Source organism: Pipra filicauda, unplaced genomic scaffold, assembly GCF_003945595.2.
Source record: "Pipra filicauda isolate LSUMZ 115617 unplaced genomic scaffold, ASM394559v2 scaffold67_size6003252_pilon, whole genome shotgun sequence".
In the NCBI taxonomy this organism is placed as follows: domain Eukaryota; kingdom Metazoa; phylum Chordata; class Aves; order Passeriformes; family Pipridae; genus Pipra; species Pipra filicauda.
In genome coordinates, this window is record NW_024104842.1 from 1,311,395 (window position 1) to 1,335,057 (window position 23,663).

Consider the following 23,663-nt stretch of genomic DNA (forward strand, 5'->3'; position numbering starts at 1 on the left):
TTTTTTTCCTTTGATTATAAAATATTAACTGAGTTTGACCCAAACAAAAGACTGTTTTGTCCTCTACCTTCTATTTTTATTCTTTATTGCAATAAAAATGAAGAAAATCTTGGAAGAGCAAAAGATTTTTTTGCTCTATGCTGTGGCTTTTCTAAGCAGTTGGCTAGCATTAGATGGCAGCCTATATATACCTAGTCCATCTGATCACATATGCTGCTATGCTTTGGTTTACCACAATTACTGTGTACTAACACACTATGTGCCCTGGTTCCTCATAGTTCATTTTGCAGGATTTCCTATAGCCCTAATATCAGATTGTTTCAAAAAATATATTGAAAACCCTATGTAATATTTAAAATTAGTTGAATATTTAATGTAAAACAGTAGTTATACATTATATTTTCATAGGAAAAAAAAACCAAACAAAACAGATCAGCAATTTTACATAACAGCTGTTTGGAGACTTTCCAATTCATTTAAGTGTTAGTAAAAAGCTTTCCAGTGTATTTTTGGATAAAAGGAGAAAAACTGAAGTGTATTTATACATTTCATAAAGCATATCACAGAAACTTTTGCAAAAAAATCAGGAATTTTCTTTAGCAGTTCTTCATAAAACATAAACCCAAGTCTGGTTCAGTTGCAAAGTTTACCATAATGTTTTATTCTGATATTTGAGAGTATTGATATCTGCTACTGTAATGTAGGTATCCACTTGGAACAATGGGAATTTCAGTACCAGGAATACTTTATTTCAAAAGAGATAGTTTCTGTTCTTCTTCCCCTCTCATTTTTTTATTGAAATTATATTCCTCTTGGTTTAAAATCATTCCTAGTCTTGTCTTACTGTCCCATATAAAGCTGTTTCCCGAGTCCTGTAGGTCAGTCACCCTTATCCTTCCTAAGTTCTTTTGGCCACAGTTTAGAGAATACTTGTCTTATATTGATGAATTTGTCACCTGAAAATTACTTCCCTAAAACCTGAAGCTTCTGAAGGAACTTAAGTCATTTCATAGCAATTTAGAAATCTGTGATCCCTTAACATGTCTAAAAACATAACTGGAGGAGAAATTGCACATGATTAGGCTGCATAATAGATAAAAATATGTACCAAGTATTTTAAATTAAAAACAATGCTTGAACTGTTTAAAGTAAGGGCCAATAATGGTCTATTAGTGATCGTATTTTAATTCTCCTAACATTGAAGTTACTATATACCTGGCACTTAATTTTTGACTGAGTAACAGAGCTGACTAACAGGAACTTGTATCCGGCATGCTAACACAACCCAATCTTTAACTGAGTGAACTTGGCACAAAATTCAGCTAAAGGGAGGAAATCTCAGGAGAGAAGTGGAATTTCTTTCATTGAGTAAGTATACCTCAGCATTCATGGGGAACAAATGGTAACATTTTGTGCAGTTTTCTGCTTTTGACAGTGTGTCTTTGTTCACTTCCCAAAAGGGGGGTGTCAATTACACTGAAAAAAATAAACTTCTGTATTTGGATTTTTCATTTTACTTAATGATATGGTCCCAAGGAACCTATTAAATTTGAGACTGCCTAACACTGTTGGTTTTAATTCTTTGTGTGTGAAGAAAAAAGGCTCAATTAGAACAATTTTTGTTACATAAATGTATTCCTCCTTACTGTCTTTGTGAGCTCAAATAGAGGGGTGGGAGGCAAGTGTATCTATAAGCATTTTGCGATAGAATTTCATCGAAGTGTCTCAGAAAATGTTTTCTTCTTGCCAGTATAAGTGTTTTCCAACACTATTACTGAACTGCTACCTTAGGAAACAAAAGATCATGATAGCTTAGGTATCCTGTCAGAAGCTTTGTGCTTAGAAAGACCTTAAATCAGTATATGGTTTAGTCACAACGTGTCAATGTTGCTTCCACTGTGTGGTCTTCAGTTCACTTATTGATGACAATGGGGTTTTATGGTGACTGTTCTGTATAGGATATTGATCTTTGATCTGAGTGTATCAGCAGATCATAGTATTATGTTGAAACTGCATGGGTTTAGTATGTGACAATGCTGGAGCAGAAAAAGGTGTTTTGAAAACTGGAAAGCAAGACCTGCTGATAGAGGAAATCAATCTGAGTAAAAGGCCATCATGCAGTCACCTCTTTCTTACGTTAACCTCAGACTTGGGAATATACCAGACTGGAGATGCTTGAGGGTATGTGCATTCATATGTGAGACCTGTGAGTTGTGTCTGCACTGGACTTACCTGGCCATGTGACATTCTCAGATGGCAATAGATAGCTCTGGAAAAGTTTGTGATGTGATTCTGTATGTAACTAGCTGCTTTAGAGGTATAGAATTTTTATGACCTTGTGGTTATCTTCTGTCTGCAGTAATGCAAGATGGCAATGAATCTTTGTTGGCTCTGGAGCTTAGGCTGTGCTTAACCTTTTGATATATCCAAATGAAATAGGAAATGGCAGGATTCCTAGGTTCTCACAGTAGCCTCTGCTCATCATCATTATTCTGTGGTTTGGGGGAAGAGAGTAAAATTAATTAGTTTATTAATACTCAAGTACAGCAATGAGTATCTTTTGTCAGAATTAATAATTTTAAATATATTGTCGAAGCTGCTGGTTGCTTAACCTTTCTAAAATACTCAGTGTCTTTTAGATAAAAACCCCAGTCTTTTAGATGAACATTTTTCAGATTCTGCAACTTTGAAATCATTCCTTTTCCATCAAAAAAAAAAAAAAGGAAAAGTTCATGGTCAAAAGCAAGTATTTTTTGCATATGAAACAATGAATAGTTTAATTTTCACTTCTCCCTCAAGCTTTGTTACATTTGAGTCTAACTTGTGTTAAGTCAAGTTTGAAAAATACTGATTTGGTAATAAAGTTGCATGATATATGATAGAGAATTTCCCTGCTTGGCCACAGAACCACAGAATGGGTAAGGCTGGAAGGAAGCACAGTGAGGTCATCTGGTCCAACCTCTCCCCACCTGTGTGCTTGTACTTTAAGGACAAAAGCGTGCTTTTAAGCACTGTCTCGTTCTCAGTAATCTAATAGGTATGCTTTAATCTGTTTTCAGGTTGGCTCACGTAAGGCATTATGAGTTTATGTATGTAAGACTGCATTTATCTCCATAGTATTAGTGTCTTGAGAATTGGTGTGTTTCCTTAGTGGCTTATGTCCCTAAATATTTAATGCAATTTAGAAGGCTGTGTCATCTTTACTGCTGGACGTAACTTGGGCACCTAGGTTGCTTCCATACTTGAGACTGCTAGTGACTTGTTCCCCAGAAAGGTTCCCTATAACAAAATCATTTAATACAAGTGCATTTAGAAAGGAACTATCCTGGTGCAAATGAGACTCTTAACATGACTATCTTCCCTAGTCTCTGCAGAAACAAGTGACAAATGTAGTAGTGGCTCCATCCTTTGAAGCTGAAAGTCCAAGCAACAAGTTCCTCTGTGCAAGTAGGCTCTCAACTTTGCAAGTGCACCATGAGGCACCTGTATAGGATTCACTTACTTGTGTGATTCATCTTGATAGATCTAAGTGAGCTAAGAGATGAGGTGCAGCTGGATGTGGTAGAGAACTGTATCTGTGACCCTGAATCTGTAACAGGTCTCTGAACCTTGTGGAAAGCAGTGGATTTCTTCTCCAAAGTCAAAGAAAAATGAAATAAGAACAGCAGAGAGAAACAGTTAATAGATCTAATAATATACTGTTGTCTTTATTGCTTCCTGTGAGGGAAGGGAGCAGAGGAGGTGAGAGTGGGAAGGTAAAGCTATGTTGCTCACGTAAAGGGACAGTTGATCTGGAGAGCTAGTTCCTCTGTCTTGGTAACACTTAGTCTTTCAGTACAGTTGAGTTCTGACCAGTGAAAGGAATTTTTCAAGAGTTTTCCTAGCCTTCAGTGTACAGAATTAGCTAGTTAATCTTTCCACAGTGATGATTAGCCAAATAAAGGCACTTGAAACTTGCTCTCAGAGGTCCATTGAATCTCCAAACGTGTAAAATCACCTTCTGGCTCCCACTTTCCCTCTGTATCCTGCACAGAGCCTTCCAGTGCTGAAAAGGGAAGCTGATTATTTTTGGGATGTTACAGCTCAGGCCCAAAGTAACAGTTTAAAAGCGAGACTAAAACTTCTGTAAGTCTTCGTAAAAACAAGGCTGTGAAATGTGAGTGTGCATTAAACAAAAAACTTAGTTTCTGTGGCTTAAAGTCTGGAGACATTGTAATTTACTGAAAGACACTGCTTTTTCCTGTGACAAAAACAGCGATTAAAAATGACGTCTGGAAGCAGAATTTAGATAGTATTGAAAGCTTTTGAAAAATCTTCCTTAATGTATGTTCTGACTGTATCTATAGGCATGTTTCTAGAAAGCCTACCTGTAACGCAAGAACTGAATGTTTTAAGCTGTATTACCATTTCATAGTGATACCTATTGGAGTAGCTAATAATACATTCATGCAAAGCATTTTACAGTAATGGCTTTGTGTACTATGAAAGAATCTTCATTACAACTGAACAGGTGCACACTTTAATCTACTGTTCGAACTGGAATTCAATTTTGACTTGACAGTGATGCTTCTGAAAAGCACCATCATCAATTGCCCTTTTTAAAAATAAACGAACAAAACCCTAACAAAATCCCAGAACCTTGGAATTCAAAGGCTAAAAACGTGTAACTAGGCAAACATCTGAATTCCTAAAAAGCATATAGATGTATTGCAAATGGGCTGTGCTGAATTACTTTGAACATGATGTCTTGTGAAGTTTGTATGTTCTAGGGCAAAGGTTGCTATACACTGGCCTCCCCACCCCATCTGATTTATCACCTTTATGTAAATAGGATAAACCTAAATCCACTGACTTGGAAATAATTGTGTGGTTTTTTGCTTTGTAGCAGCTGACTGCATGGTGGTTTTCTAGCAAAACACTTAAGTGACAGGCGGCAGGTCAGCATGGTGTTGATCTGTCTTCCTGTGATCTAGGAAGTCTCATCCAAATTACTTATAGTGCCTAGATTTCTGTAGTGAGATGCGCCAAGTGTCAGGTTGTAAAACCAAATGATTAGTGAAGAAAATTTGCATCTGTCTAGATAGGTATTAAAATACATATAAATAATAAGGAATGTGTAGAACAGCTGAAATCAACTGAGTGCCAACGTCTAATCAGAATTTGAACAAAACCATCCAGCTTACTTCAGATTGAAAATACTGTTATGTGCCATGGGTAAGGAGCATGGTTTTTTAAATTTTCAGATCTTTGTATTCTTTGTGTCCAGATAGAATGAAAAGCAATAGTGTGACATCAATGCTCTAATATTTGCTTTTAGCAATAATACGTGCTTGACCAAAATGTTTGCTTAGAGATGGAGAGCTGTTTCCAGTCAAAATCTAGGCTCTTTTAAGAAAGTCCTTTACAGGCCAGCAAGCACAACGGAGCAAGTTTGAAAGATCTTTTAGTCAACTGGTTGAACTACTTACTACAACATGTTTATTCATTGAATTTACTAACTTGTCTGTCAATTATCTGACAAACCAGAGTGGCCTGGACAAAGGTTGTTCATACTCTTAAGGCTTTAAAGATTCATGTATATGTCTGGGCCAGTTAAACTGTCACAAACAGCTGCTTCTATGCACTTGCAGAGTAATTGAGTATTCAGTGTTACAAACTCTCTACCTGGGCTAATGCTCAATACCAAGTTTGCTAGGAGAACCATGTAAATCACTGTCCCGCTGTGGGCAAGTGGAAATAAAGAAAACAAGCTCAAAGTTCAGTGTAAGATCATTCAGTTTAGACCATAGTAGCTGGCTTGGCCCTTCAGATATATCTGTGCTGCTGACATGAACTGTGACATGTCAAAGCTTAGGTTTTAAGTCAGTTCTTTAACAGCTATTTCATTTTATGCTGTTATTGGCAAAGTGCCTTTCACACTGGCATTGATAAAAGTCACTACATTACTAACCATAGATTATTGCATTTTAGTTATTAAATATTTTGACTGTGAAGAATGTGTGGGGAAGCAATCAGGGCAAACCCCCAGATAATAGCATATGTAGGACATATAGGCTTAGATTGCTAGTTTCAGTCTAATCCAGATAATTAATGATCACACATGGTTTAGGATACCATAGCAATGTGGTCTTTGTGAAGTCAGTTAAACGCTTTAGTCCATTTGACACAGACACTTCTCTTCTGGCAAAGCAGTATCTCCTGAGATGAGACCTCGTGGTGTTCCAGTCTGGTCTGACCTTTTCTGTGTCTGGAATGAGCAAGAAATTTAAACTGCTCTGTCAGAGCCAGCTGAAGGTGTATTAATTGAAGCTAGGATGGTTTTGTTTTTGCACTTCATTCCAAACATTTTATGTGGCATAAATACAGGACTTTTTTTTTTCTCTAGGCAATCTACGAGGCGTAATTACAATTCAAAATTCACATACATATTTACAAGATACATATTGGTTTAATTGTGACAGGTAAAACTTCTCACTGGATTAGCACTCAGTTGGAAGACGTGCAGGTACGGTTAGAGCGTGAAGAATTACGCTTATATGTCATACCTCAAAATTTGCAGATTTTTTGAACCAGATGTCTTTGGGCTTTTGTAAATAGGCTTATTTCTGAACATAATGACCTGCATGAGAATTATCTGATTTCTGAATTAGAGCATAGATTTAGCTATGGATATGGATTTATGGGAAGAGAAAAGGACAAAAAGCTATAACAACAATGACAACAGAAATCTTTTTCTCCATAAGAATGGATTTATCTTGACAATTAATTCAGGCTGCTCATCAAATATCTTTTTAGAATAATTGTGCCTTGATGACTGTGATAGATATAAAACTGACAAATACTGGGATTTTTTTTTTTCTTGTTTTCTAATGGACTTCAGAACTTGATGACCTTTGCTGAAAATAACTTAACTAGATAGAGCCATAACAAGACGCAACTATTTGAGGGCATGTGGTGAAGGCTCAGCTATTTGGACGGTACTTATCATTCCACGGATATCATAGCTAAAAAAATAGAGGAAGTAGAAAATCGGTCATGAGGGTGCAATATAAAACTAAAAAAAATCTTCCCTAAAAATTTTTTTCCAGCTAATGATGAATTTGAGGAATATTTTCACTATCAAAATATTGTTACTCAAATGCATATTGCATTTTCTCATCTATATTGCAGGTGCATATTGCAACTTTGATACTTTATTCTTTGCCTGTGTTCATGCTGAGGGACCATGAGATGTCAAACTATGTCTCTAGATTATCCAGTCTAGAGGAAAGTCAGTGCCCTAACTTTGGTGCTGACTTCGTCATATTCTCCGGCATTACCATTATTGGTCAATGCTCAGTGACAGTTTTGGTTCTTGGGTTACAAGTTCATTGCTTTTTACAGTTCAACTGCCAGTGAGGACATGTTTATTATTCTTTTAATCCTTTAAAAGGTTTCCTTCGCTTTCATATTTGCTATGCCTACCTACTAAGATTCCAGTGAAAAAATTTTCTTGGAACCAAGAATAATATACTGTTCTAATCAAATTTTTATCAGAGACATTACTGCTAGCTGCTTTATTTAAATGTGCCAAACCACCATCATGGTACCATCAAACCACCATCATGGTGCCATCAAACATTCTGCTCATTAATTGCCAGGATGCAATTTCGTTGCCTGAAAGGCTGGAGAACTTCATTGGCTTCATTAAGACTTTTGGTACAGTCATCTGTTTTTCTCTGTTGATGTTTTCTGCCTGTCAGCTTCAGAGTGGGTTTCCAGAGCTGTGCCTTGGAGAACACTGGTATGCTAGAGGCTGTCCTGCAGAGATGAGGAAAGGCCAGCCACTGGTGTGCCTCAGGATACACCTGTATCCTCTAAGGGAACCTCGTAGCAACACCAATAGCAAGTCCTATAAATCCATCAGTAGGTGTAAAGGGTAAAGTTTGTTATATGTGAGGAAAGCCTAATTGAAGGAAAGGAAGGAAGCAGGAAGTTGTCTTACTTTTTTTAATGGTGCAAATATTTTAGTGATTGTCAAATGGACATTTAACTCTATGTGAACACAAGCGTTAAGCCAGTTTCAATCTTGATTGAATTTACTTTTCTGAAAGTGAGGGCATTTCAACCTTATGGTAGACATGGTATCATATCTGAAGGAATTTGTCAGATGCTTCAGGGATGCTTGGGTGAATAGGGATGCTGTTACAAAATAGACTTTGTCAGTGTAAGCTTTCAATTGCTTGGTTCTCAGAGGTGCAGCATTACTCTTTTCTGCCTGACCCTGTATTAGAAAATATTTATTTTTCAACAGTATTCCCTTTCACATTGACAGATACCCTGCTAATGAAAATAGTCCTTGTGAGGAATTTGTTCTGTTTAGCCAGCATACTTGAACTCAATCTCTACTGCTAACTTTGCATCTTAATTTCAAATTACCTTTCAAATTTGATCTTATTTGATAACTTATTATGTTTCCTGTTACTGTATTTTAGAGATTGGGAGTAGCTTTGATGCAGCAATGACACATTAGAAGTCAATACCAATGTAAAACTTGTTACTGTTTTGGCTTCCTGGTGAGCTTTTGATACAGAGTGTAGTGTTTGTAACAAATAAGGCAGACCATTCTTTGGAAGTAACAGGTGGATTTTAGTTCTGGTTCCAGATAAGTAATGTAGTTTGTCCATGTTCTTAATGTCAGAATTTATTTAAATACCTTCATTCACCTTTGTGACCATTTCTTAATCTCTTCCTTTTGCTCTTGCCTAACAGTAGGGATATTATTGAAGTTCAGTGTCTAGAGCAGTGTAAAGGTTATGTAGCTAAGAGCAGAATCTTTTCTACTGTTTGTATAAAACTGAAAGTTGAAGAGCGTTATATTAGAAAAAAATTTAGAATAATCTGGCAGGAGATGGTATAAGTTGAAATATTAAGACAAACTGTCTCTCCAAATTATTCAGTGCTAGATCACTGTGTAAAGCAACTTATGTGTTTAGTCAGTTGTCATTCCTCAGCTTCCTCAGTGCGCCAACTCTTTGAAATGATGAAGTCCTGATCTAGGCAGAAGTACTAGATTGACAGCTGATACCAAGGTCTCAGACAAGTTTGTCTGACTAGTTCCTTGTTTTTAAGGGTACAATTAAGGACATTAGGCTAGAGGCACAGTGAACTGTTAGTCTTTGAACCGCCTTGCACATGAAGTGCATATGAATTGCAGACCAAATATCCCTCCATTTTCCAAATAATTTTTAAATCAATATAGCACTTATCTAACTGAAAATATATATGCAAAAACAGGTGTTACTTTTTGGTCTTAGTTGCAGTATTAGTTCTTATTTATCCCGCATCAAGTGATCAGAAGACATAACACAGGAGAAGCAGAAGTGCCAGGGAAAGGAGATGCACCTTTCATGTGGTGAAGGCAGGATCTTGGACTAAGTCGATCTAACTTCAGAACTGTGTAACTTGTCCTTGGTAGCCTTTGGAGGAAATGGGAAAAAAAATTACTGGTTTATACACAGCCTTCAGATGTAGTATACACTCGTAGTTTCAGATCAGTAGTCTTACCACTGAATATGCCATTGAGTATAAATGAGTGTTTATTGTAAGAATCCTCAGTTGTACAGTTTAACAGAATCTGCTTCCTGAGTAATAAGATTAGATTGCAGTAGCATTTTTATATAATTCATACTGTCAGCTTTTATAGCAGAAGATAAGGGTGGTATTAACAAATGATAACTCTAACCTACTTGGGCCATTCTCCATGACTGCTTTAATGTGTGAAAGAACAGTGTTGTCAAAGAGACGGGCAGGTTCTGATATTTGCTTGTCATTGCCTTCTGAGGAAAGCTTTGTTGATCTCTTTTGATAGACAGGGATGAAACATGGGAAATGATCTGTCCTCACTAAAAGTTAGATGTAGTTACTTACACTGCATGGCCCACACATGACTTTTTTTTTACCTTTACCTCTGAAAGAACAGATGACTTGAAAATTTAGAGAAATCACTGTTATGTGGTATATGCTACCATGACTGTCATGCAGAAAATACCAGGTTTACCTAGGTCAAGCAACCATATGAAGTTAAAATATGTAATACAAAACCTCCTTACATGTATGCAATAGTGTTTTTTTGTATATTTTACTATCTGAACATCTTCAACCTGAGAGGCTTCTTCTACATTGTGAGACTGGGTAGTACATGAGGTGCTTCATAGCTGGCACATAGTGGTGGGACCTTGTCTTGTCCTTAGCATTTGCACATGTTTGGATGACCTGGGTACCAGAGCATTGCACAGAGAATGTGCCCCGTGCTGTAGAGACACTAACTTGGAAGCCAGGCTCTTCACTTTCCTTGAGCTGTGGAATTCCTCTCACCTGAAGTCATTAATGACTTCCAGTTAGTCCCAGGGTGTTTGGTTTGGTTTGGTTTTTTTATCAAATGTCTAGAGCATCTTTTCTGTGAACACAGGATTAGAGAGTTGGTGCTGTTCAACTTCCAATACCTAAAGAGGGCCAACAAGGAGGCTAGAGATGGACTTTTCGCGAGGCCATGTAGTGATAGGACAAAGGGGAATAGAATGAAGAAATTCTTTACTGTGAGACACATGAAGAGGTTGCCCAGAGAAGTTGTGGACTCTCCATCCCTGGAGGTGTTCAAGACCAAGCTGGATGGGGCTCTGAGAAACCTGATTTAGTGGAGAGTTCCCTGTCCATGTCAGGGAGTTGGAAGTAGATGAACTTTAAGGGCCCTTGCAACCCAAACCATTTTACAACTCTATGAAAAAAAAAAAAAAAAGCCTATTACAAGGCTATGTTTTATTTTTCTCTTCTGTCAAAACTGTATCTAAATCTTCCCTTTTCCCCCATATTTTTTGCTTATGTTTCAAAAGTAATCATTCTTAATATTAAAGTTTTGCTTTATCAGGAAAAGCTCATTTTGCACAGGGTAAGTGCTTGTGCAGTACTCTGCAGCTCATTTCAATGATAAGCTTATGACCTGATTTCATAGAAAGTTATGTTACACTAGTTGGGAAGGTGATGACTCTAGCACTGGAATTGGAATGACTAGAAAGGCAGACACCTCTTCAGTAGTTCTTTTGCCAAAATGAATCCATTATTTATCTATATCTTTTTAATTCTGCTTGGACGATTTTTTCCCAAAGGACTGTATTTAAGGAAATATACAGTAAGTTGATTTCACATAGGGTACATTTATCCCTCTGTTCTCTTGAGGTGGGATCTAGTTGGGTGCTGATGACCTCTACTGATTGACCTACACAAAGATAAAATTGCCAGTGCAACTCCGTTCTCCATTTCAGCACAAGCAACAACAAATCAGTCACAAGGTACAGGGTTACAGAAAGTGAGTAAAAGCACACCGAAGTAGAGAAATCTCCCAGATAAACCACATCTTTCTTGAACTGCCTTGTTTTTAATTCTGCAACTGTGAATGAAGAATGATCAAAGTGACTGTGTTTAATGTGAAGTACCTTTTTTAAGCTGCTCAGGTGAACTGTGAATGAACTAATATGGAAGAAAACCTGGTTTAGACTGTCATCTTACATCACAGCTCCTTAAAAATTAGTAGGGATGTGGTAAGTGACAGGATATTCATCACAGTAGGCAGCTTTCCCAGTCGCCTGAGCAGAAATGAGTATCCATTCATGCTTTTTTCAAGGCAACTGTATACTACTAACCCCATATACTAGGTTAGTTACAAGGCTGCTGTTTACTCATAAATGCGTGCTTAGGCTGCTTCCTTAACAAAATTTTAGCTGGGTTTTATAGCAAATCCTGAACTGAAAGGGATACTAAGCAGGTTTGCAGAGAACACAAAACTGGGAGGAGCTGTTGACTCCCTCGAAGGCAGGGAGGCCCTGCAGAGAGACCTCGACAAATTAGAGGACTGGGCAATCACCAGCCATATGAAGTTCAACAAGGGAAGTGCCGGATTCTGCACCTGGGATGGGGCGGCCCCGGATGTTCGTACAGACTGGGGAATGAGATGCTGGAAAGCAGTGCCATGGAAAGGGACCTGGGGGTCCTCATCAATGACAAGTTGAACAGGAGTCAGCAGTGCCTTGGCAGCCAGGAGGGACAGTCTTTAGCTGCATAGTTTCTTGATATATAGCTCAGTAATGCAATGGTAGGTTATCCATTATTTTATTTTTTAAAAAATCATCACCATGCCTTCTATCACCCTAAAAAGCAGAATGGGTTAAGAATGGATTAAATATGAACTTAAAAACACAGAGATAGTAGTACATTTCAAACGCCAAATTAAATTTTGCTGTACAGTAAAACCTGGAGAACAAACTGCAAATTACTGTTTTGATAATTTTGCCACTGGAGTTTTAAAAATCAAGAGTGTTCACAGAATATAAAATATTCATAGCTTATATGGACTTTTGGGAATCCCTTACACAAATTGGGTACATATCAAATTTTATTATACCATTTTCATTAAACACAGAAGTGACTTCACGCATCATCTGTAAAGTAGTGTCAAATACTGATAATTAAAACTTTTAAAACTTGTACTGTGCATGTGGAATTTGCTTATTGATATCAATTGTACTGTTTTCTGCTGCAGTCTTAAATGCTGGTGAGTTCAGAAACAGGATGCAATAAGTAAGAAAGCTGTTACATTCTGAAGTAGGTGGAAAACTTTACATGAGCAGTGACACAAAAAAATATGGACTTAAAATGTATTAATTATATGAAACATCTGAAAACCAACAAATTAGAAGCAATTTGGCGGTGTTGATTATGTTTAACCATAAAGATTGGATATTAGGAGAAAATCTTCACAGAAAGGGTGATCAGGTATTGGAACAAGCTGCCGAGGGAAGTGTTAGAATCACCATCCCTGGAAGTGTTCGAAAAATGTGTGGATGTGTCACTTTGGGTCTTGGTTTAGTGGTAAACACAGTGGTGCTGGGTTAACAGTTGGACTCAATTATCTTAGAGGTCTTTTCCAATCTTAATGATTCTGTGATTCTGAGATAATGAAGGAGATTCCTCCAACATTGTTCCTGCTTGTTTTTATAAGTTCTCCACAGGATAGTATCTGCAATGACTTGTATCCCATCAGGATCTCAAGTGCATCTAGCAAGAGGGAATAGGCTCGGATTTCATTGTAGAATCAAGTCATTAGTAGTTGTGGAGGGCATTTTATTTAGATAAAGCTAGCTTTAATTTTCAATTTTGTGAAGAAAAAAAAAAAATTGAAACTCTATGGTGTAGACCCCTACCTTATCCTAGAGAGTAGGGGTAGGTTTTTCAGGTATTCTGGCCTATAAACACTTACACTACTGTCCAAGAGATTGTCTCAGCCATTCTCTTAAAAGAAGTCTCACAAAATTAAAGATTTGTCTTTTGATAGTTCGTGTGTCTTAAAGGCTAAAAATTAATTACATGCTTACTTTCCTCATATTGATTTTTAAAGTACAAATAATTACTGTCATTACTTTTTTAATTTCAATACGTCATTTCATGTGTCAAGTGCAGCAGCACTACTGATGATGTAATAGTTTCTACCTTATGAATTCCTTTTTATTAGAGAATACTTTTTCATATTGTTTCCATTTATTAGCAAAACACTTTCTTGTATGAATTTAGGTGGTTATGATTTTGTTCTGAGCTCTTGTTCTTACTAGAATTCACAGCTCTGAAAGCTATACCACATCTTGGATATGTAGTCCTGCTGCAGTTGAGCTGCCTATGCACAAAACAACCATATTCCTTGTGCACAAGGAGGCAAAAGCATCTGGATTCTCCTACACAAAGCAAGTTAGCCTACCATTAACCTGTCCAGCATTCCTGTCAAAAGTTTACTTGCAAAACCAGCAATGCAGTAGATAATTATTAAAAGCACCAGTCTGTCAAGGAAGATGCTGTCATTGTGAAATATTTTTTTATTGTTGGTTAAAAAGGTACAGGTGTTCAGGGAGAACTAAGGCAAAGATTTCAAATTCTGCGACTGGAAATAGTTTGACAGTACTTAAGTGATGTAGGAACTTGAAACCTATTGTATTAACCCTTCAAAGAAATGACAACTCTTCAAGAATCATATTTTAATGTTAATATACATTTATGCTTGGGGCAAATGCACAGTAGAATTTCAAAATCATTAGAGCTTGTAACTCAAACCATTGGAATGAGCAAAGATGCTCCTTGAAAAGGGACTAATAGTTCTGTGACGTAACATTTTTTAAATGATACACCTGAAATTCAGTATTGAAGCAAGACTCAAGTTAGACCCACTGAACTTTAGGCTCTTCACTAATGTGCCAGAATTGAGATTACATATGGAGTCAACAGCAGCTAAGTCAAAAAGAAAATTGATCTAGAATAGGTTTAATCACTCCTTGAAAGTGCCTGTATGGGTTGCTCAAGTAAATAGGATTTCCTAAGGAAATTATTCAACTTTAAGTAAATGCAGTGAATCTAGCCCTTAGTCTCTGTTGTCATCTCTTGTCACTTCGTGCACAAGTATTTATTTGTGTGCCATGAAGTCTCACTTCTGTCTCTCTTGATATTACCTGAGAATTTCAGCTTTGCTTAAATTTGAAATATCTATCCAAAGCTTGGAAAGACATTTCAATTGTCCCCAGATCAGAAGGTAGGTTAGTTCCAGGTACAGAAGATACAGTATTTTGTTTTAATTCCTTTTTCATTTTTATTTTGAAGGTTTTAACTGCCTTGTCCTAGATGCTGATACTGGCAATATTGCTGAAATGTGCTGTTTCTGCAATTGCTAGATGCACGCATTAAAATAAATTAGGATTCCTGCAGGTGTCTGATGAAACAATTTAGAATGTTTCATTTAAACTAGTTTTAAGCACCCATTCCTGCCAGTATTACTTTACGTAAGTGATTTAGAATCTAATTTTCATTTATGGGCTCAGCTTGAGTGAGGAATGTTTGCCTCTTATTTCTTCCTTGGTTGGCTGGAGAAATCTGTGTGAAATACACCCTCTTGGAAGAGGATTGAGTTCCCAAAAATAAAAGTTCTCTTGGGCAGCACCAGAGTTCACAGAAGCATATGATACTTTTCTGTTGGCATGAGACCACTATGGAGCATGTCTGAGGGGAAACTTTTTATCTGTGGAACCATGCAAACCCCTTCTGTGCTGGGGCTACCAATTAGTGCCAAATAAGGAGGCAAATCTTTTTTTCGGATAGCTAGTAAATAAGCTATGTACAGACAAATCCATTCCACAATTTGAAAAATTGTCAATACTTTTGAGAGAGGGAAGTATCAGTAATGGTTCAAAAAGAAAAGTTCTGAACCTGAGTGTGAGGTGTAAAATAACAGCAAAGGAGTGGCTGTGAATTAGTTTCATACATGACAGAATACTTTACTCGTTGGAATATATTTGATTTCAGGGTGCCAGAACCACTTCCCTGGGAAGTGTTCAAAACAGTATCTTAGCACTTCTTTTGATAGAAAAAAGAGCTTTAGGCCTTGGAATTTCTTTCCCCACGGCTGTCTCCAGCAAGCAGTGCTGGCCACCCTAAATCCTGTGTGTCTAGCTTGGTTAAATGAACTTGTTCTTCCTAATGATAGCCTCCCTACTCCTAAGGGAAAACAGATAAATTTTGACAAAGGTGGAACAAAGCTTTTAATTTAAAAGACAAACAAGCAAACAAAAATGTTATGGAATGTGATGGATTTAAAGAAAATTAAAAAACCTTTTTATGTGCAATGGTAGAAATCTTTAAAAAGTAAACCTCCCTAATATCCTGATAGAACAGAATACTAAAAATTGCAAGTGAATGCTAAAATAAACATTCAAACTCCAACATTCCCTCCTTATTTAAAGAAAAACTGGCAAAACAGCTTAAAATAACAAGCTACCTCTTCAGTTGTAATTGTGTACTCAAGTATAGAATATGTTGAGAATTTATTTTATGTATATACTTAGATTTCAGGTGGCTCTGGGGTGCTAAGTGGCTGGCTCTTGGTTATTGGTTACAGTTTTTTGGTGACAGGGATATATCTAATGTAGTTGTCTGGAAAGCAACACAGTTTAAATAACTAACTTTCCCTTTATAGAATCTCTTTACAGAGAAAACATTTTTTTTCCATGTTCACTTGTCTTTGAACAGAATTCATACTAGGTTTGTTTTTAAATCAGATATTGTGCTAAAAAAAAGTTGATCTGCAGCACCATCTCAGAAGCAGAGAAAATCATTAGATTTAATTAGGATCAAATATTTATTAAGCACTGGTAGATGAATTGAGTCTATTCAGTAATGGAGAAATTGTTTGTGGGTAATTTGCTGTAGTAGTAACACATCAGGCATGCATGATTGAATAAATTTGCACGGAGACTTTTTTCCTTGTGGGTTGTTTTTCATCAAGAGCAGCAGTTTTATTTATGTAGTATATTTTTCCATCATTCTTAGATATTTCAGTCAAAATTTATTTTGAAGCCTCTGTGGTTAAATTGATAGATTAAGATGCCTGAAGGTATCTTATATCCTCATACATCCTTAAGTATCATTTTTCGCCTGTAGTAAACGCAAGTATGGGGAAATTGGTTAGATGATGAGAAATGGGTTAACTTATGAAAGAGTTTGTGCTCTGCATTTTTAATGTCTGAGTACAGTATTCTGTGATAATGTAACAAACAAGAAGCATCTAAGAATCCAGGTAAGAAAATTAAATATGAATTATAGCCTAGGCTTTTTGTATTATAGCCAATTGGCTACATTGTGGCCCTATCGAGATAATTTTCTTTTTGATTTACTGGAAATCAGTCACTATTGAGAATAAAACTTGGTTCTATAACTTGAGGATGAGACCTTGAATGTTTACAAAAAACATTGTTCTCTTCTTACTGAGGGCTAGAACTATGACTCATTCGGAATTGTCTCATTTTGAAGCTACAGTGCTTTATTGTGTCTTTACTGAACACAATTAGATAAAATCAAGTGTAAATGTATAAGATGGTATGGATAAGCTGAAGGGAGGAAATGCTTCAGCCAGCAGTGGTCTGGACTTACTTATCAGCTGTATGACATTCTCTAGATGGATGCTAAAGTTTTACTTGTGTTACAGGATTTCGGAAGGAAGAATTACAATCAATTTTTTTTTTAGTCTTAATTCTAGAATCAAGAATTCATAACATGAATCTAGAATCAAGATTCGTAGCAGTAAGCACTAATCATAGGGCAATCTGACTTCTTTTTAGAAAGAAATTTTAAAATTAGGGCTGACCTTTTCCAAAAAACAAGAAGCACTGCTCAAAGGAAGTTAATTTCTGTGCTTAGTCTCTAAACCCCCAAAAATTATCTTTGCAAACTAATGAAGATAAAATTAAGCATTGTAGCCTGTGGCTCCTCCTTCAAAGCTTTAAATGTAAATGGAAAAATTGGAATTAGGTCAACCATTTTCTGGATATGTTTTTTTAATAGTGCTTAGTATACTACTGAAGCTACAGAAAGCAGTAATTTCTGCCTCTGTAAATTTGTCAAGGGGCAATGGAAGGAGAAAGCTGTTTGAGAGTGGTCTCATGGCTTTGAGTGCTGCCTGTTGATGGCATTTCAGTCCCTTGGTCAGCTTTAAAACTTTAATGGAGTAGTTTCATCCCTGCTAGTAAAGTGATGAGTTCAAAAATGAGGGGATTCACACATGAAAGACACTGAAGTGCTAGCTAAGATCTCTGGGTAACTGTCAACAGCCCACACTGATCAATGCTTCTGATCCCAGCGGTAGCCAGCCCTGTTCAGCATTTAAGTAACAAGTGAGAAGAGACTGCAATTTTTCATTTTTAATAAGGGCACTGTATTGTAACTGCTGTCTTTGGCTGGACTAAAGACAATACGCACAAACCCTTAGATGCTTTCTCACAAATGCTTTGTGTGGTCTGTGACAGCAGCCTAGCTGTTTGCACTCAGATCCCCAAATGCATGCAGTCTGGTAACTGATTTAACACAAGTACAGGCTTAATATTAGCAGAAGGTTCTTGTAAACAAGCCAGACCAAAAGTGCTTTAGCACACTTTAGTGTTAAGCCACTGAGAATTCTTTCTTAACTGAGTGTTCCCAGATGGCCAAGAAACCTCAACCCAACTTTTTGCATAGTACTTTTCATCTTGTTGTGTCTGATTTCTGAGTGCTTTCCAGTTAATTGTGTTAACTTTCTCCTAGTGCACCAAGCTATCAAGATGTTCTCAGAACTAAACCTGGTCAAATGAGGTACTGGCTAAAAAAAAATGGGTGTGGGAAATTTTTTTGTGGTTGTTGAAAAAAAAGGTATTTCCAAAAAGTGTTCTGTCACGGGATGGGAAAGTTTTTATTAAGTTTTTACAAATATTATTCTACTTGTCAAACTAACTGAGGTAACAGCAAATACGTACTTTGTAACTTAGTAGTGATGCCACTCAAAACAGGTTTTGAGATTTTCTCTAGGAGACAGACTAAGAAAATGCAGAAGCTGCATGAATTCTGGTAGTAAGGGCAGAGATTTGTGTTAGGAAATTTTTGTTGCGTTTGTGGATAGGATTTGGGTACTACAAAAACCAGCAGTTACTCTGAAGCTTGACATCTCTTCCAAGCCTAGGGAAATACTTAATAGTTCCCGGTGTCATACTCAGGATTTGCTTTTACAGCCAAAAGGTAAATGTGTGTGTGGAAACACAAATTTACTGTTAGTCTGTCAATGTTATAAGTTCAATCAAAACAGGTTAGTGTAAAGCCTGTTGCTTTTTAATAGTAATGGAAAGGATTTTATTTACTGGCCTGTTCTGGACCTGGCAACAGAGGCATAGAAGTTTGGAGTTTCCTGTCACTTGAAAATTACCTTTGGTTTTGGCATGAAGTGCCTATTAGATGATGCCTCAGATCTTAGAATTTCTTGTATGCATCTGGAACCTACTCCTCTTGGAATTATTGGCTGCCTAGTGCTGTATACAGCGAGGTTTACCTTCCCTTTCATGTTTACCAAAGTGAATCTAATAAGAGTTTTCTGTGTCAGTTATATCTGTTAACAGTTTTCTGATTTCTTCAAGTGAACATTTGGTTATGAGGCCTCCAATTCTATCGGTGGTTTTGGAAATAGTTAATTTCTAATTAATTTTTCAATTGAAACTTACTGTCTTTGCAGTGGAGTTGCAATTGCTGTGATCAGAGAGATGATCTCTGTGTAGGACAGTAATTCGGAGGGTAACGTAGTTCCAGACCTTATACACTTATTGTATGGCATCTATAAGTAGCTTTAATTGTATTGACCTTTAAAGAGAATGTGAGTTATCTACAGTTTTTACCAAGGAGAAAAAAAAAAAACAACAAACACAAAATAGTGTCCTCAATATGCTTTTAAGTAGAATTATGTACAGATAAATAGCGTTGAGACTGTTATTATGGTGAAAGTGCCCTTTAGTAGATAATAGTAATAAGTATTTGTTTATCATTAGAAGAATATCAATTACACACTGGAACTGCACAGTCTGTCAAACAAATACTATAGTACCTGTGTAAAAAGTTTCTGACATTGCAGTTTTGTACCAGTGTAGTGAGTTGACCCTGACTGGATACCCACTACAACCAGAAAAATGTGAGAACTAAAACCCCTGTAAAACTGAAAGCAGATGTGTCAATTTTTTTCTGCAAGAATGTCTTTTTCATTAGAAATATGGAGTTAGTATCATGACTACCCAACAGCTGCCACTTAAAAACTCTGCTCTGTGGACAGCAGCTGAACCACTCACTGTGTAGACTGAATTGGAATAAGTGTGTCTGATGAGCATCTGAGAATGATAGCTGGAAGGCAAAACTCATGACAGCTGGACCAGTGAATATAGACACTCATGCTTAGTGTTTTGCAAAGACCAGCAGTTGAGGTCCTGATAAGTAGACAGGGAGCATAGAAGCATACAGAAGACACAGGATGCATTTTCAAACGTAGCCTATAATTATACGCACCATTTCATATATGAGATACTGATTGCATATATAATTTCTGGCATGCTAGTCCTCATGTTTACCCAACTATGGAATTTATATGTGACTTTTCTTTGTGTGTATGCAAATTTTATCACTTATTTTTACACACAGTCATCTGAAAAACAATGAGGGCACGTTGCTTTAGGCACCAAGACATACTCATCTGTGGGCTGAGTCAAGGCTATCCCAAAGTCATACTCAACCCTTCCAGTCTGGGAAGGATATGTGTTTCAATTATGAAAGAAATTATTGGGCAAAATATTAGTGTGTTCAAACCACAATGTTTTAAATTATTATTTTTTCTCAGTTTATTTTTATTCCAGAAAGAGTATGTCAGATACTGCATTGATTTAAAGCAGATTGTTCATCTAGGTATTGGTAACATTCTGTACAATTCAATGGGGCTAATGAAGCACTGCATGCTACCTTCAGGGCTATAACTATGGTTTGGCATAAAAATATGACCTTGACATTCTTTGATCTGCACAGTGAACTGGTCGATAGGAAATGACTACAGTTTGTAATCCTATATAGTCACAGAGTGAACACACATTATGTTCCCGAACACAAAGAAAAATAAAAGCTGAAGAGTGAAGTGACATACCACTCTTAAAATGTCCAAGTAAGCTGCACGTTTCCATTTCCTATTGTACAAAATACCCTCTGTTGACAAGTTATGTTTAAATTGACATGATTGAACAATCTTTTCAAGTGATTAATGGAACAGATGCAATAATATGCTAGGTATTCTAATAAGACATGATTCTGGCAAGATATAGTTCATTGAAATGCCTTTTATCTTTGTGGGATAACTTCCTGGTCATCTCAAAGGAGGTTGTTTCAAATTTGGGGGAAAAGAAGAACTTTGATGTTAAAAATTGAGGCATCTATATGTTGTAGTTATGTTCATAACTTACAGTAAACCATGGGAGCAACTCTGGAGTAGTGCATTAGCTTTTCATTTCTATTTTTTGTGAGAAATTGCTGACTTATTCTAACACATTAAATCTGAAACAATCTTTTCACAAGTTTGGTTCTGAGATACTTTTGCAAATCAAATGGATAGTTTTGAAATAAACTAGATGCAACTTTTAGAGTATGCTTTTGTTCCTGAAATGACAGGGATTTAATAAATTAATTTTGGTGGAAATGTGTCATTTCAAACAAAATTCTTAATACCACACTCGAGTTTAGAGCTGAATTAATGTTAAATTCTTAGTGCTCAAGAATGATAGAATTCAAGAAGTTAAAAAAATATAATTTTTTTAAAAAAACTTGCCTCCGTTTGCATGCCTCCCTTTAGTGTGTGTCGATGATTTTGATTCTTACCTCCTTTTCAAACTAGTAGATCAGTCAAAATGACCCAGACACTATCTTTCTCTGTATGTTTCTTGTCCCCATTTTCAGACTTGAATGTGTACTTTGAATGTGTGCTGTTCGTTGAGATATTGGAGCTTGTTACAGTAATAGGTAATGTCTGTGGCTTTTGCTGCTGTTTTAAGTGTTTTATTCCTCGCTGCCTTCTGAGTGGAAGCTTTAGGTCTGTGCTTTTTCTTGGCAGACCTTGGCTGTAACTCTTCTGCCCAGCTGGATGCACTTGAGGAACTCTCAGGGGTGACTGTTGAGCATGTGTAGGCTTCTGTTAGTTTCCCAGAGAGTGCTACAGCAGCAGGGCTCTAGCAAGGCTCTTATTATACTACTGTTTACATCCCATGATGTGGAGTTCTTAAATGTTTCCTCTCTCAAAAGGGTGCAGAGGTAGCCCAGAAATATACAGATCATGCCAAAATGTCTGCAGGTCTGGCCTCTTCATCAACTCTTTCCCCAGTCAACTTTTGTCTTAGGGTTTATGCCTGGCATTGCCCTTTTCTAACTATCTGTCTTTTCCAATTTGTGATTTCTTTTATTCTTTAGCAAACTTCTTATTCCTCCTCCTCTTTCTGAGTTCTTGTTTTGTAAAAAAAGCAACTGAAAATGAGTCTCACTCTTTTCATTAGGTGACCTATAACATTATTTATCACTTTTATCTCTGGGCATTTTGGAGTCAAAGAGAGGTTAATCCTGGGGTTAACCATACCATGAGATTTGAATGCTCTCAGCTAAATGGAAGCCATCAGGTGCTAGTGACTGAGTGTTGTTCCTGGTCTGGAAGATATGTAATACTTTAGCTCATTCAGTACTGTAAAAGTGCTAAAAGCTCAATTAGAGTTCATAATTGTATCCAGAGATTTCCCAAAGGCAACTGCAGACTTTCAGTTTCTTTGCTCCAGTACTGTGCTACATGTGGCTTTGTCTTCTGAACACCACGTTCGTTGTAGTAGGTAAATCATGGCCTTGGTCCTGATCTTTCAGGCAAGTCTGAGATTGGTATGCTGTGTGTAGATTTACTGTTTGTACTGTTTATATTTTGTATAATGCACATTTCTTTTTGTAAAATATTTGTAAATGTTTTATATGCTTGTAGTTGCAGGGTTCATGTAGAGACTGTAGTCATATAATTAACTATAGTGAATACTGCATATAGTTGTTAAACACAAACTTGTTTCATTTATACTTTTTAAGGAGTGCAAATTAGAAACTCTAAGATAAAATCTTGCTGTATCAATCCATGAAATCATCCAATAGAGTTTGTTTACATTCCCACACATTTTGGTATTTCTGCTTTATGCAGGGAGGTGCACAATTTTTACTTGCTTCAAAAAGTCCTGCGGTGTGAGAAGATGGATGAGCCATAGATTTTGATTGTTTTAAAAACACTTGTCCAAGCTCATAGCTTTGCCTTTGCTGTTACAATCTTAGTAAATAATTTGTCTAGACATTGAACATCTGCATCATTAGCCTTAACAAAAAATGTAAATGAAGAGAAAAAGGAGCTCTACAATTTAGCTATGACGCATTTGCATGCTTTTGCCTCTTAGGCTGCTCTGACTGTTTAGGGTAGAGAGACACTCTTCCCTGAATGACATCGGACAAACTGCTTCCAAAATGGTCTATAGCCAGGGTCCAAGTCATAATTTACTTCAGTGTAGAAATTCAGACTGTTGTATTCCATATGGAACCTAGATAGCACAGTGAGCCTGAAATATCCAAAATTCCTTAAGGACCTGTGGAAGAAAAGTGCATGTGCAGTGAAGATTCAGGTAACCTGAACGAGCCGTGTAGAATTGTGCTAGTTCCAGAACAGACAACATGTAAACGTGGCACCATACCTGAGTTAATAAGATGTGCATGGGAAAATGTTGGCCTTGCTACTCTCAGGATTAAATTATCTTTTGTGCTCTTCTATGCTTTAGAAACCTGGGAGTTCGGAGTGACGCCAGCTTGAGATCTGTAAGCAATGGCAATTGAATGTTACAAACGTACACTTAGAAAGTTGGATGTGCTAAACTCAGCAGTATGATTATTATGTGTCTGAGTTCTTCAGGTGATTTGGTATCCTCATGTAAAGATTTTATCCTCATTTTGTGTTTCTGTATTTACATGCTTGGCCTCCCTGGGAATTCTGCAAGAAATCAGATAGCGGGTATTGGCGCTCACACATATCTCTCTTGTTAAGGAGAATTTACTTCTCAATGCTCTGTCTCATTAACAGACAGCACTGTACCTCTGTTACTATTAGCAAAATCTTAGTCAAATGCTTATCTGTTTACTCTTGTTGGAAATTGTGTTCTTAATTTCATTTTATTCAGCAAGAATTTTTCAGTGGTCTGTGTATTTGTTCCCCTTGG

General features: G+C 36.8%; 1 protein-coding gene across 1 annotated transcript in view; it reads left to right on the plus strand.

Moving 5' to 3' along the window:
• The window catches only part of SORBS2 (sorbin and SH3 domain containing 2), a 154,102-nt gene that overhangs the window by 23,123 nt on the left and 107,316 nt on the right, over positions 1-23,663 (plus strand). The window lies entirely within an intron of this gene.